The following is a 14950-nucleotide window of genomic DNA, read 5'->3' as shown; positions in this document are numbered from 1 at the left end:
CGGCCAAATAAAAAAGATCAGATTTTAAAGACAAACTATTACTTTGTATATTTTTTTAACCATTTGATATTTTTTATATGTATTCAAAACATAGGTACAATCAGAAACATGACAAAAGCTAATCCAAAATCTTCAACAACTGATTTAGGTCAGTAGAACTGAACATTGGTCAAACTGTCAAAGCAAACAGACAAACAGACGAACAGACAAATATGCATATTAGTTCCGATGTCACGTTCACTTTTTGTGCGACAGAGATGTAACTAGTGAAATAGTTAAGTGTGAAAGAGATAGTGTCTTAGTATGTTAAACGTGAGTTCTTAATTTGGTGCTGGGTACATCAGCTGTTCTGATAAAGTAAGCAAAGATGGTATTAGGAATATATGACATGGAATAGTGACTCAATTTCTAGAACAATAGAAAGATACGTGACATACGTACTGCATAATGTTTTTTTTTCTACAATTAGAGCTAGATATAGACTGAACTTTTAGAACTACATAAAAATTGTCACAATGAGACCATCAAAATAAGAAGTGACATATGTCAACCTAGATAATAGACAAGAGAGGCCGTTTAGGAGATGTCAAAAATTATATTTTCTTTAGAGCAGACCTCTTAAGTACAATTTTGGTGATCTATTTCTCTTGGACCATACCTGTTGTTTATGGAATCAGTTTAGTGCTCTTACGATACATATCTCCTCCTGCTCAGAAACTATTTCTATCAAAAAACCTTAAACTTATTTTTACAGACCTAATGATCTCACAGAAATTCCTCAGCCTACAATTAATTGCTCATGTAATAAGAAAATTGTTATATCACCATTAATCATAGAGGCCATGGTTTAGAAGTTCAATGGGACGTGAACTATAGCTGAAGGTTAGTCTATGGTTTGACCTTCAGACTCCATGGTGACTCTATGGTGGTACTTTATGTGCTACAATTGCGATTAAATTAATTGTCATGATGGTAATTGGGTCGGGCAAGTGGGTAAATGGATAGGTATTATGTACCAAGCTGGTTTAATCCTAGTGGTCTTGATGGAATTTTTCTGAATTTTGTTAGTGTATACCAGCATTTTTTTCTTTTTTTATGTAGCAGCTTCCAGATACATATTGTTACCAGATAACTACGTTCAAAATATTTTGGTTGTCAATGAACCTTCTGCAATCAAAATGATGATTTAAACCTGGAACTAAAGCCGGTAATCTTAAGACCACTTTTTATAATAAGGTTATATGGCGCTGATAATTAAATACTGTCAAAAGGCTTCTTATAGCACCTGAAACCAATATTTAAGGTTTTAACTTCTTTTACGCAATAACCTAATAACTGCTTTATTAGTGTAGTTTGAAGAAGGTTTTAATTAAGACAGGATTTTTGACACAACGAAAATATGCAAATTTTCGAAAGTAAAGTATCGGTAGCTAATATATGAACCTTACATAGTTCATACAGAAAGTGGCAAACATACCAAAAGCAGTAACTATGCCAATTGTAGGCGTTAAATTAACAGACAGTATCGAAAATTGTGCGCTAATTCAATTTTCGCCTTATGATTCACCAGTTTTAACTGTTACCTAACAAACTAGCTCGTTTATGTACTCCTACGCATCTTCTATAAAAGAAAGATATAGTTTTTAGACAGAAAAAACATCGACTGTCAATATACTTGAAATAGATTTAACGATTTAGTTAGCCTCAAATACCTCTCAGCTGCTAAGTTATACGAATATATATCGATCAAAAGTTAAGCTGTACTGTGGTGGATGGATGGACCATCTATGTCAATTCCTTCGTTCCTCAGAAAGCACTGATGGTAAGCCATCATGAAAGCAAAAACCATAAAGAGCACTGGTGGTTCTATCTGTCATTTGCACATCTTTGACAGTCGTTCCGAAGAGCCAGACAGTATTATGACCAGTCTCACCCAGGAGTATAACCAGGTAACTTAGGGAGGTCAGATAACCAGACCTACATTGAGGAACCTACACAGGAATGTATGAAATGTTGTGTGAGCAACTGTCTTATCACTCTGCATAACTTTGTGTTTAAATTAATTTATCAAATTATACCAGCAATTACTAGGTGGTATTTGGGATAGTAATATTTCATTGTCTTATTAACTCGCTGATACACTTATTGGTGTTAAAATCGGGGCAGTACCAGTTTGGTATGACATAGTCTGCTAATATGTCTTATAATAAAGAGGAAAACTCCAAAAATATGTACAGAAATAATAAAAATAAATTTACGATACCCACATTTCTATTAATGTATTGAATATTACATATAAATCATGCTAGAATCTGTTTTTTACACCATTTTTTTATTTCTCTCAAACTTACCAACCTAATAAATTTACCAAAAAACAGTAGAAAAAGATACTAACTAGTTACCGATGCATAGTTTAAACATCTCCCGAACTGCATAAAACTTCACTCAAAGAAACAATTTTTACGTTATCAAACGCCCATTATAAAGAGTTACAAAACACTGTTTGTCCGTATTAATTTCCAAACAGTTATAATATCGTTATTATGAAATACTACGACTTACGTGTCAGAGGTTATTAGCACAACTTTCTTGATAAAGTCTCCTCAATGCACACAATTTATTGCAACTTTATCTATTTTAGAAGAGAACTGTTGGGTTAAATTGTCGTTTGCTCTTGGGTCGTTTTTTCTGTCTTTTAGTGTAATTCTTTGTCGAATTACTTAAAAAGGTAAAATACTACCTACGTTATATTCTGGGAATCTTAAGCTCTATGTTCTAGTTATTTTTTTTAGCTATTAATTTCTTATTTGATGATGCTAATAATCGTGACAAAAATATTTTTATTTAAATGCTGTTCATGTGTGCTCATGTGACCACGTTAATGGCCGATTTTTCAAAAATCTGTTGACTTTTATTTGAGGATTGAATAATGGCAACTCAGACTAAAGTTATCTGGCAATTGAAAAACCGGCCCTAGGGCGTTGTAACTTCTAACTTTGACATAATGAGGGGCCGGTTTCCAATTATTCAAATATCGAATTCCTAAAATTAGTTTTCTGACATCTCAACACATTTCCAACACGCCAGCCCTAATCCTTATTTCAAAAACACAATCATCACCAAATTCAAAAATAGAACAAACATCTGCCCTCCTTTCATTCACTCCCATGCATAAAAACAAATACAATTTATATTTTGAATTTCGAACGTCGAACCCGAAATCGTTCAACTCATTCACCGACCAGTATTGAATATTGAGTACGGAATGGATTAGCATAACTGGTTTCGGTCTTGACTCTTGAGACATGGGTTCTTGTTGGACCCCTATACCTACCATTTTATGGTGTGTTTATAGAAATTGGTATATGGAAAGTAGATTTTCAAAAGCTATTACATATACTTTTCTACTACAAATTTTAAATTGCGAATTGTATCGAATCGATTGTTTTAACCAAACGGTGGAATAATTTAATTTGTAATCCTTAAACGTAGTTCTTTTTATTAAGAAAGCCTGATAAATTTTATTTTTAACATTTTTTATATAATTTGCAACGAAATCTAACACTATTATAGTTTTTTTTTTGTTATTCGTATTACAAGTAGATATAAGAAAAAAAATATGATTGTAAAATTGGTATATAAATTGTTCGCCATATTCGGATACCAACGTTTAAAATGTTTCACGTTCTGGGCCACGGCAATTTTAATTAAAATACACGACAATACTCGATTTCTTCCCTGTATCGAGGCTACATACAAATGTTAATTAATTGTCAGTAATTATCATTTTCATTTAAAGAAAAAACTCGTCTTGTATGTGTTAAGTTTCCTTCTTTGCTTATTTATTTAAAACTCGAATGCTTCCCATGTTTTTGGCAGTAACAACCAAAAAGTATAGACTCCTCTGAAGTCAGTCATATCATAACTCAAGCATGCGCAGTACGTCTGTCGTGAAGTCGTGAAGCAGCGAACTTCAGAGCAGCAAAGATATTTGAGCAATGTACCATAGGATATCTAGTTCAGAGAAGGAATTAGACTTTTAACCATGCTTGCTCGAGGTGCACTTGTAATTCACCGGACCACCTTTTTCCACGAATCTTTCCTTTTATCGCACCGATTTTCAAGCACTCGATATCGATTCTCGAGGAAGGTTTAAAATATATAATTGGTTAGTTTTTTAAGGCACAGGCGACCGCTAAGAATTTCAAAATATTTATTACGATTTACAATTTTCCGCTCTATGTTGCCACGTGAACGAAAATAATATTAAAACGTACGTTAACATTATCAAAGTAATATGATATTGACTTATTGACACAAAACATACGGCCAACGTGTTTGCCCACATTTTCAGATATCAATACCATACATATAAATATAGATAGGTATATTTTTATTGACGTAAGTACTTAACTATGATTTGAGTTGATGGATAGTGCGAATAGTTGAGCTAAATATGATATGTAATCCATTTAGTAATTTTTGTTAGTTAGTGGTTTATTCTGATGGTTATTTAATACCATTTTTATGGGTTTTACTAACTGTTTTCCCGCGGTTTCGCCCGGAACCCGGGGTGTCTCTTACCGGAATAAAATATAGCCTATGTAGGTACCAAAATTCAAAAAATGTGTTGTTTAGTTGGAAAAGCAAAATAGCAGTTGTATCATTTAAGTTTGACATTTCCTTTTGAGAGATACGATAGGTAGATGATATACCTAAGCTTTTCATAAAAATAATTTAAATTGGATAGGATTTATTATATAAAATAGAGCAAAAATGAATGTGGTAAACAAATAAAAGAGTCTTTGAAAGGTCAGCCAGAACGATCTACAAATATTATTTGTTTCTTTTATAAATATTGATACCGATCTCGTCTAGGTAAATTAATTACATTAATATTATCTAGAAATCATTTTAAATAACTTAAAGGTAAACTTATTCTATAAAAATCGATAAAAGGAGACTATACTATTTTTTTTTTTCAAATCATCTTCAATCCCGTTCTTAATTTAAAATACACCCAGCTGACGACCGTGGGATTTTAAACAGTTGCCAACCTTGAAAAAATCATTTAGCAAACATTAGGGGACTAGACAATACTGGTAACTTGAGAACAAAATACAAAAAAAAGTCAAAAGGTGTGAAGACTCTTTTCAAAAGGGGTGACATAGACCTTGAAAAAAACCGGTTAGTCTATGAATTTAAATTTCAATAGCATGAATCGTTTATAATGGGATTAATAAATAATTAATTGTAAAAACGTCACGTAATTTGGCGTATAATATTAAATTATGCAGGTTTATTTTTTGTTCGTGTCATTTTCTACGGTATTTTATCATGGTGAATGGTAATTTCTGTTATTGGAGAAGTGTGTTCGGAACGGCCATGCTTTTTTTGTCATCGTTTCTGGTAGTTTGCGGTTTTAGTCTAGAGTTTCGGTATTATTTTTCAGGTAATTTTTCTTTCTAAAATGTCCATCATTTTACAAAATGGCTTTGGCAGCAAAAGGTTTGCAGAGTCATAGACAAAGTCATTTTGACCATTACATTTTCAGCCACAGAAATGAGCGCTCATCTAACAAAGTTGTTGCTAGCTATTTTAAATAGTTACTCATTTAAATACTAAAATACTAGGTACGTTCTGTAATACCTACGACACTGCCCCTATGACCTAACATTAGTGTTTAAAATAATGCCAAGGTCAGGCAATCAGTCTTGAGTTTACACAAAAATACATTTAAATCTTTTGTCACCATTTTCTAAAAATAAATCGTAAATATCACTTTGAAAATTACAATGTTTATGCAGAATTACTGTACTGCAAGTCAACAAGTATTTTGTTTACATTTATTATCTGTATCCTTGACTTTTACGAGCCGCCATTTTTGTTATAAGACCTAGAGTAGTGATGCGACTGTTTTATCGATAGAAGATAATTTATTTTCTCTTTTTTGTGACATTTTTTTTCTAAATATACTGGTCAATTTATTGTTAGTTACGATAACTTTTTAATATGTCACCGAAAAGATGTAAAACAGTCGTAATTATTTTTACACTTTTTTTGGGTATTATTGTGGAAAAATTCTTTCGTTTTTTTCCACTGTAAAGCAGAAATAATTTTGTTTACTTCACAGTAGGTAACTACTCGCTTTCGTCATTTATTTAATGTATGTGCATAATTACAAGAGACGAACGCGAATAAACGGCACTGTTTGCACAGATGCTATATTATTTTATTCTTTTACTTGTAAAATGTTAACCAAAGACATTATCTATAGGTATTTTTATATCAACTTTTTTATTATTATTATTTAAAATAACAATCGTTAATACCTACCCCTACAATACTATTCTAAATCTCTTTGTCAATAAATAGCTATTTTTTCCAACTGATTGTTTTTTCATACATAAAAAAATCGTAAGTATCATAAACAAAGTCGGTATTCATTTTGAAGTTTTGAACTTCAATAGATTACACTTTAATGTTAAGTCAATACAAATAGATAAACCAAATAAAAGGTCAAAAGTCACAATTATTGGTATAATGACACATGATTTTATTTTGACTAGTTACTACTGAGTGAGTTATAATCATTGAATTTCTTGAATTATGTACTTTTAGGTACCAACTGAATTTTTCGGTTGAACTCTACCAAAGGAAAAACCCAAGAAACCAAAAGCCTGCCTATATGTTCAAAAGTAGGTAACTGCTGTTTATAATATTGACTTTCCTGATTTAAATAGGTATGCCTACTGAATTTTTATATCAAACATACCTATTATAGGAAAATTCCGAAAAAACAAATGCCTGCCTACGTATTTAAACATGGTTATTTTATTATATTTTCATATACCCTTTTCAATCCAACTAGAATGTCCAAAATTACTTAGTTGTTTTTTTTTAATTCATTTACATATAGGCACGCGTTTGACCACTGTCTCACCTGATGTTTAGCGGCAATGTGGTTGAAGGAGACCTAGAAATAACCTATTCACTCTTTTTTGTAGGATGTAATCATATGATCAGAGTATCAAACTCTTACTGAATAAACCCCTCCATGTTCCTTCTTAAGCCCTTCGTGTACCAGGGCCACGGTAACTCTTTCGAACCATCCCGCAGAACCTATTCACGCTTGGCTTGTATTTATGATGATTCTAACATATCTAATATTTAGTAAGTTATACAAACTCTATGCTAGCGACCTCAAAATGTTATCAGGATGTTATCTGACTGATAAAACTGTTGATAATAATCGATATGCCTGTAATACTAACCTACACTTAAGTCAAAACATCCTGTGGTGTTTTTAGTCGTTTGGCAATCATTAGAAATTATTAGATTTATCATCTGCCTCGCCTTTTCCTAACTATAGTGGGGTCGGCTTCCAGTCTATCCAGATGCTGAGTACCAGTGTTATACAAGGAGCGACTGCCTATCTGATCTCGTCAACCCAGATATCCGGCCAACCCAATATCCCGTAATAAGACTGGTTGTCAGACTTTCTGGCTTCTGATAGGTTTACCAAGCCATGCATAGTTTTTGGTGTGGTGATTAGTTCACCAACGGCAAAAAAGGAGGAGCAGATTCTAAGTACAATATAGATAGACTATAAAGACAACGATACGTAGTTGTTTTCTGCTAAGCAAGGCCTCACAAAATCCCAGAAACTTAAATAGAAGTTAATTTTGTAAGCACCCATGAATCTAGCTTTGCAATCGGTCCTTCTAAAACCAACAAGCGATTTATGTCAAACTATCGAATAACTAAAATTCCTCTGTTCGGCATCTAGCCTTCACCTACCTGTACCTATTACCTATAGCTACTGTTAGTAATTGTATCCGAGTCTAGCATAACCAAGCATTAGTCATAGATAACAATCATTATACAAGAAAATCCTGCAATTTCCTCGTGTAACTAGTATTTTTATCTTAAATCTCTATTCTTAGATTTAATCTCAAATTTATGAACACCTACTGAGGATGTTAAAGATTTACACGCAATATTTTTAGGAAGATGAGATGAAATGGAAGTACCAGGGTACCATATTAAAAAGAAGTCTTGAACTAGTCCGGTCTTATTTATCCAACAGACAGCAAAAAGTTCTTATATCTAAAGGTATAAGAGTAAGATTGTCAGCTAAGGATGATGATGATCCGTGAACTGAGGATGCTAAGGAACTACAGACAATATTTGAAGGAGGAAGAGACTTGTGAAGTACTAGGGTTTCATAGCAGAGACAAGGTCCTATATCTGAAGGTACCAGAACAAGAAGAAAATTAAAAATTACATATGATGGAATCATGCGTGTGATAGAGGACAATCAAATGGGCATTGCATTTCCAAAATATGAGGTTATAGCTACAGGATGAAGAAACTTGCATGGCATCGACTATGAAATGTCAAAATTGGACGTAACCTAACCTTAAAGACTGATCAGTTAAACAAATATTTATTGCTAGGATATTAGCCATATAAAATATGAAGGAAATAGACAAATAGAATCTAAAACATCTTGTTAGTCTTGGCACTGAATCTGAATCATACTTAATAGCGGAAAATAATAAATAATTAATACAATTTTCTTAGTATCCAATTAAAATCTTAGTAACCAATGAATAGGATCAGAATCTCAATATACAGGTTGAAAAAAAAAAACATCAGAGATGAAAGAAAAAAAACAGCACGATTTATCTGTCACTTTTATAGTAACGCGAATAAAGATTTTTCTAAATATATATTTTTGTGAAGAAAATAACAAAAACAAACGTTTTAGAAGTGGGACGTTTGACAGCTAGATAGGTCAACGACATCGGACGCAGAACGTGGAAACTTCTTGGTGAATGCGTAATTTATAGCTTCATTTGACGCCTTTAGTTTATTTTAAGGAGCAGGATACGTTTGTGCTTCTTATAATTTTAGTTATATATTTTTCTAATATCTATCTCACTTCTTATCAATCTTCTTCAATCAGATCTTTATTAAATGATCTATTGAAAATCAAAGTATTCTTTTTTATTTCAAATATCCCTTTGACCCTATGACAGTTCTTTCGAAACGTCAAGCTAGTTGCAGGGTTCTAAAGAGTGGGCCTCATGGAGAAGAACCAGTACGTAATCCATAGAAACTATTTTTTTAAATAAACGTCAGTTGTTTACAGTAGCTCTTCAAAGTCTCCATTGACCCAAAATAAAGAAAAATTACAAGAACGACAAATACAGTCTATGCAAAGCTAAATTATCACAAAAACCCACGTTAAACATTGCGCAAACTTACTAGGTATAACTAGGTTGAACAGAAGTCGAGTTAAAGTTGACCATTCTAGCCTTTATCTGATAAAAAATTCATTCCTATCGTAGTTACTACTTACTATGTAACTAAGTTGCGTAAGAAAGTAATAAAATTCATAGACCAAACGTTCATAGATAAACCACAGTCGTATGTGACATTTATGTATTAAAATCTCGTTATATCTTGGAATTCCAAAGACAAGGTATTGAGCAATAGTTGCTTAAACTATCGTTGGTCAGAATCAAGAATAAGCAACTTATTTCAAGTAAAAACTTCATGGCTAAAATAATTTTCTACAATTTGTAATTTACAAAAACTTTGTGCAAGAAACGTATTGTTTTTAGTTTAATTTATCAAAAAGACCTTCAATTTAACTGCTTCTAACATAGAGTTAACTTTATGTTTGCACCTTTGCTACTTAAGCCGACACAAAACTTGTGGTAATATCAAAATTAGTTCCTAGTGTTGCTTAAAAAATTTAAAACTAAGGAGGAAGGAGGATCTTTTTAAGAAAAAATTAGGTAAGTAATTCTTTGACAATTATTTTAATTTATGATTGATTTATGACAATTATCATCCTCATCATACAAGCCATTGCCGTCCACTAGTGAACGTAGGCCTCCATCAAGGAACGCCATCCATCCCGGTCATGAGCAACTCGCATCCATCCATTGCCAATATGAGAATAATAGTTAAATTCGAAGGCAGCAAATAGTTCTTAAAGTCTCTAAGTTACGGTAAACTAGCCAGAAATAATTACCAAAAAAACAAACATTATTCTTCAAGGCAAAACTCGATAATGATACTCCAAAAAAAAATTATACAACATTATCTTTTTCCGATAAAAAATTAGTTATCGATTAATATTTATTATATCTAAGATAGCGTATCTATTTTCGCAAATTCATTTGAATATCTTAATATGTTTATCGGTTTCCATCCAAAATTATTAAAAAATAATAGTAAGCTGTCAAAGTATTTGACATTTCAAACACTAAGTAATGTCACAAGGTCGTCGTGAATGAATAACAAATACACATTTATCTCCGAGAGAAAGTAGACTTAGAATAAAATATTAGGTACGCAGCCAACAGCTAAGTCTAAAATAACCCCTTACCGCTCCACAGTTATTTTCGTTTTCGCTATAATAAACAACTCAGACACAAAACGATTGAACATTTATTCCGAAATAACTTGGAACGAAATGCACCGCAATTTTTTTTTGTATTTTTGTTTCACTGTCACGTCACTAAAATTTGAATATCGAATGCAGATTTGACACTTCCACACAGATTATGAATAAAAAATATTTTTTTTGCACAAAAAGTATACGGGAACGTGCGCAATTTTTTTCGTGTTTTTTCTTGTGTTAGAATAGTTGTGAAGTTTATTCGTTTGGCGACATACCGTGTGTTATCGTTCTACGCGACTTCACTGCCGCGCTCTCGGGCTCAACTGAAGAGAACCGGCAATACAAACTTATTTTTCCTACACTGTGAACACGCTTCGAATCTTCTGTGAGGCTTGACAGTGTGCGTGACTAGTAACGTGGGGATGTCGATAGTTTATCGTACTCGATATTTTTGTATAATAATTATGTTGTAAAGAAATATTTCTAATAACTAACTAAAGTCTCGCATTTCCCCATATATAAGAGAATTGATTTGATGTCGTCTTACGACATAACACTATTTTAAGGAATATCGTTTTTCATGCAATTTCATTCTACATACGCTTATTTTCCTTTCCGTATTCACACTTCTAACAATTTCATTCTTACGTATCTCTGCATCATATTTATTAATAACCGTGACAACTTGTTTCAACGCAAAGTCAAAATCAAGTCAAAAAATGAAATAAATACCACCACTCTAAGGTAGACTGGTAGAGAACGCCTAAGGTGTTAAATCTGCCGTTGTACAATGTGCAAAAGGTATTTTAAATAAATAAATTATTTAACTTTAATGATTTATTTCATTTAGGCCTCGACAAGCACTTATGAACGTCAAAAATATAAATTAGTTAGATTCAAGTTGTTTTCATCTACCGGTGTCATTTTGAAATATTCTTTATTTCTATGCCTTAATTAACCATTCGCGTACATAAATAATAGAGAAATTATGTACAAAAAAGTAAGTATATCGATACTTTCAAAAAATATTTTACTAACTTATTTCTTATCGATAGAAAGTCAACGCCCATCACTACACAGTAACAGTATCCTACATTCACGTATACACTCACACTAATTTAAAGCTGCTGTAGCTTTACGCACACATTGGCAAAGAGCTTAAAGCTTTCATGACATCGCCATTCAAAAATTAACTTTATAATTCTTGAAATAAGGTTGAATTTCCTCTGATATTGTAAAAGTTAGTGATGTACTACAGATTCGAAATACCAAAATACAAAATGAAAACGTTCTGCTTGTTTTCTTTTATCTTTTGTTTTCATATCTCGTTTAGCAATTATGAAAAGATTTGTCTGTCTGTCCGTAACTCTGGGTTGGCGAGTTATAAGTTGAATACTAAGTTTTGGAACCATGGTCAAGTTAAGATTTATATTTACTGGGGCTGCGGGATTGTTCGAAAGAGTTACCGCGGCCCTGGTACATAAAGGGCTTAAGAAGGAACATGATGAGTTTTAGTCAGTAAGAGTCTGACACTCCCTCACGCTGCTAACCCACAGCAGGAGGGGTCATTTGATGATTTCCCATCAAAGAAATATATGCATACTAATGTAGTAACATGTACTTGTAAGATGTGCAGATACTTCTAGTTCTAGAGGTTGTTAGATATTTTATCGTTAAACAGATGTAAGTAAACGGTATTCACTCTCATTCATAATTTCTTTAATAAATAAAAACCTAGCTAGGCTATATTTCATTCAGCCGCTGAAAGCAGTCTCCTCAGGACAAGAGTGAAACGGGTGAGAGACGAAAAACAACTAAATTGACATTTTGAAGACTTATTGTTTTAATAAACTATCTATACTTATCCAATATTAAATAATCTGCATTATAGACTTAAATTAGCCCATGAGCATAGGTATATGTCATTCGATTCTAGTGTAGTTTCAATAGTGAAAGAATTATCCAGATCTGTTCAGTAGTTTTGGAGTTTTGCTTGCAATCAATAAAACAAACAATTTAAAAAAATCTGTTCATAATAGTTGCTAGTTTTAACTTCGCAGAGATAATAAAATGCCATCCGCAAATCATTAAGCTTTGCTCTGCGCGGGCGCAGGTGGGTTGCCTTTCCTAGTAAGTCGTCAGTACAATGATAGCCGTCACAGGTGTTGGACTATTTCCTGACGCCTCCGTGATCTGAATATGTAATTAATTTAAACTATCTATGATAGTAGCAGCAAAAAAGATAGACCAGTTGCCAAAAAATATATTTGATCCTTTCATCCTACTAATATCATAAATGTGAAGCTTAGTATGCATGAGTGTTTGTTCCTGTTTCACGTAAAAATACTGAATGTATTTTGATTAAGCTTATAAATTAGGATTTCCACGTCTTAAGACTTTCACGTCGCGACGATTAAAATAAACCTTTCCTGTAATAAGTTAATCATGACTTTTAATTTGTTCGAAATAAGCTAGTAAGATGACTTCAGTCTAAAAAGTCAACATGCAAATTCAAAAACGTTTATTTGTATTTTTATTACTCAAGAAATTAGAAATACATTGTTCGCGATCACCGACAATTTTAGAAAATATATTTTTGTTGCTGACTGTATTTTAAACTTACGCAATTTTCCTCCTGTATTTTAAAAGGCGGTGACCACAATAAAAGTAATAAGTAGGTACACATTGGTGACATCATACTTTTTTATTGTTTATTTTCTTAGATCATCACTTACAATATAATAATTTTGCCATAATGTTCTCGTATATTCCAACCAGTTGTCGCTTACTTCTACCGTGGTAACTATTATATAATCTGTGCTTCTACGCTTACATTTTCCGAAGAAAGTCTTACCAAGGGGTATTGGGTTGCCAGGGTAACTGGGTTGAGGAGGTCAGATAGGGCAGCCGTTCCTTGTAAAGCACTGGTACTCAGCTGCAGCCCGGTTAGACTGGAAGCCGACCCCAACATAGTTGAGAAAAAGCTTTTAAGATGACATTTGCCGAAGAAAAATGCATGAAGGCGTTTCGCTGGAAAACCTGGACTTCTGTCTGTCTGAAATGACAAAGCCGCATTGAACAAGCATGGTGATTAATGCTCAATCCTTCTCTATGCCTGAAATACAGGTTCTACCTAGTTCAGGCAAATTACATATCAGCACTTATTTAGAACTAGCTTAGGCCCGCGGCTTCGCCCGCGTGGAGTTTGGTTATGTCGCGTTTCCAAGAGAATTCTTCAAAAGTCCGGGGTAAAAACTATCCTATGTTCTTTCTCAAGGTCAACTCTACCTCTGTTGTATCGATTAAAATTAGTTCAGTGTTTTAGACGTGAAAGCGTAACAGACGGACAGACAGACAGACAGTTACTTACTTTCGCATTTACAATATTAGTAGGGAAGTAGGCATTATGCAGAAGATTTTTGTGCAGCAGAATTCGAACTTGTCACAGTCATAAAGACAGACAAACCATCAAACACTCAACCTATTAAAAAATCTGCTCCTGAACTAGAGAAGCTTACTCATACTGCATCTTGGAAGCCGGTCACGTGTGACCACAGGGCTGATCATACACAATGTTAGTACCTAACGGTGACATAACTAGATCCTTTGTTCCCGTAAGAGGTGCAAGACTGATTCATTTTATGCGCAGTTGGTTGGTACCTATTTACGGGTATGAGGTACCGTTTCAGGGTTACATAGGGTCTTATTTATACTTAGGTTAGGTAGGTACTTATATTATAACGCGGAGGTTTTTTTTGAATGCTCTACTCTCAGGAAACTACAGGTCCGAACCGGGCACATTATCCGGGTGCGAGAAGTATTAGGTAGCTCTAAGTAGCTCTTACAACTAGAAATATGAAATACAAGCGACCTGCTCCCGCTACGCACGGGATGACTGTATTTCCCCACTATTTAATGCTATAAACCTTCCTCTTTTATCACTCTATCTATTTATAAAAAAAAACGCATGAAAATCGGTTGCTTAGTTTTGAAGATTTAAGCGTATAACGGGACACGGGGACAGAAAAAGCGACTTTGTTTTATGTGTAATAAAGAATGGGAAACTTGACGTTTCTGTTGAAATGTAAACAAAATATTTAAATAAGTACCTAAATGCCATTTCTTCTGCTATGTAATAATAATACGGAAATGTAGTATCTATAATACATATCTAAGTAGGTACTTCCCCGATCCGGGGTTGCAAGATTCGTGCGAGTTACCGCAGCCCTGATATAGTTTTCAATCAGTAAGAGTCTGAGGCGTCGTCCTAATTGGCAGCGATCGCGCGATGGCGCGATGCGTTTTTCATCTAAGACGTCGTCCTAATTGACAGCGATTGTACGATGACACGATGCGTTCTCGTCGTTCGATGAGTTCAAACATACAGATTTCATCAGAGTGTCCTATTTGAACCTCGCAAGTGAGATAGTGAGATCGTGAGATGAAAAACGCATCGCGCCATCGTGCGATCGCTGCCAATTAGGACGACGCCTGACACTCCCTCACGCTGCACCCACAGCGGGAAAAGTC

General features: G+C 33.6%; 1 protein-coding gene across 1 annotated transcript in view; it reads right to left on the bottom strand.

The window, feature by feature from the left end:
• The window catches only part of LOC124642925 (neural cell adhesion molecule 1-like), a 156967-nt gene extending 146160 nt beyond the window's left edge, over positions 1 to 10807 (bottom strand). Inside the window, exon 1 of the mRNA XM_047181683.1 lies at positions 10696 to 10807. The gene's annotated coding sequence lies outside the window, so the exon portion shown is untranslated. The remainder of the gene's footprint in view (positions 1 to 10695) is intronic.
• Between the last annotated feature and the right edge of the window lie 4143 nt (positions 10808 to 14950).

This window comes from Helicoverpa zea, chromosome 26 (assembly GCF_022581195.2).
Source record: "Helicoverpa zea isolate HzStark_Cry1AcR chromosome 26, ilHelZeax1.1, whole genome shotgun sequence".
NCBI classification, from domain to species: domain Eukaryota; kingdom Metazoa; phylum Arthropoda; class Insecta; order Lepidoptera; family Noctuidae; genus Helicoverpa; species Helicoverpa zea.
Note: the sequence above shows the minus strand (reverse complement) of the source record. Positions and strands in the feature narration are given on the sequence as shown.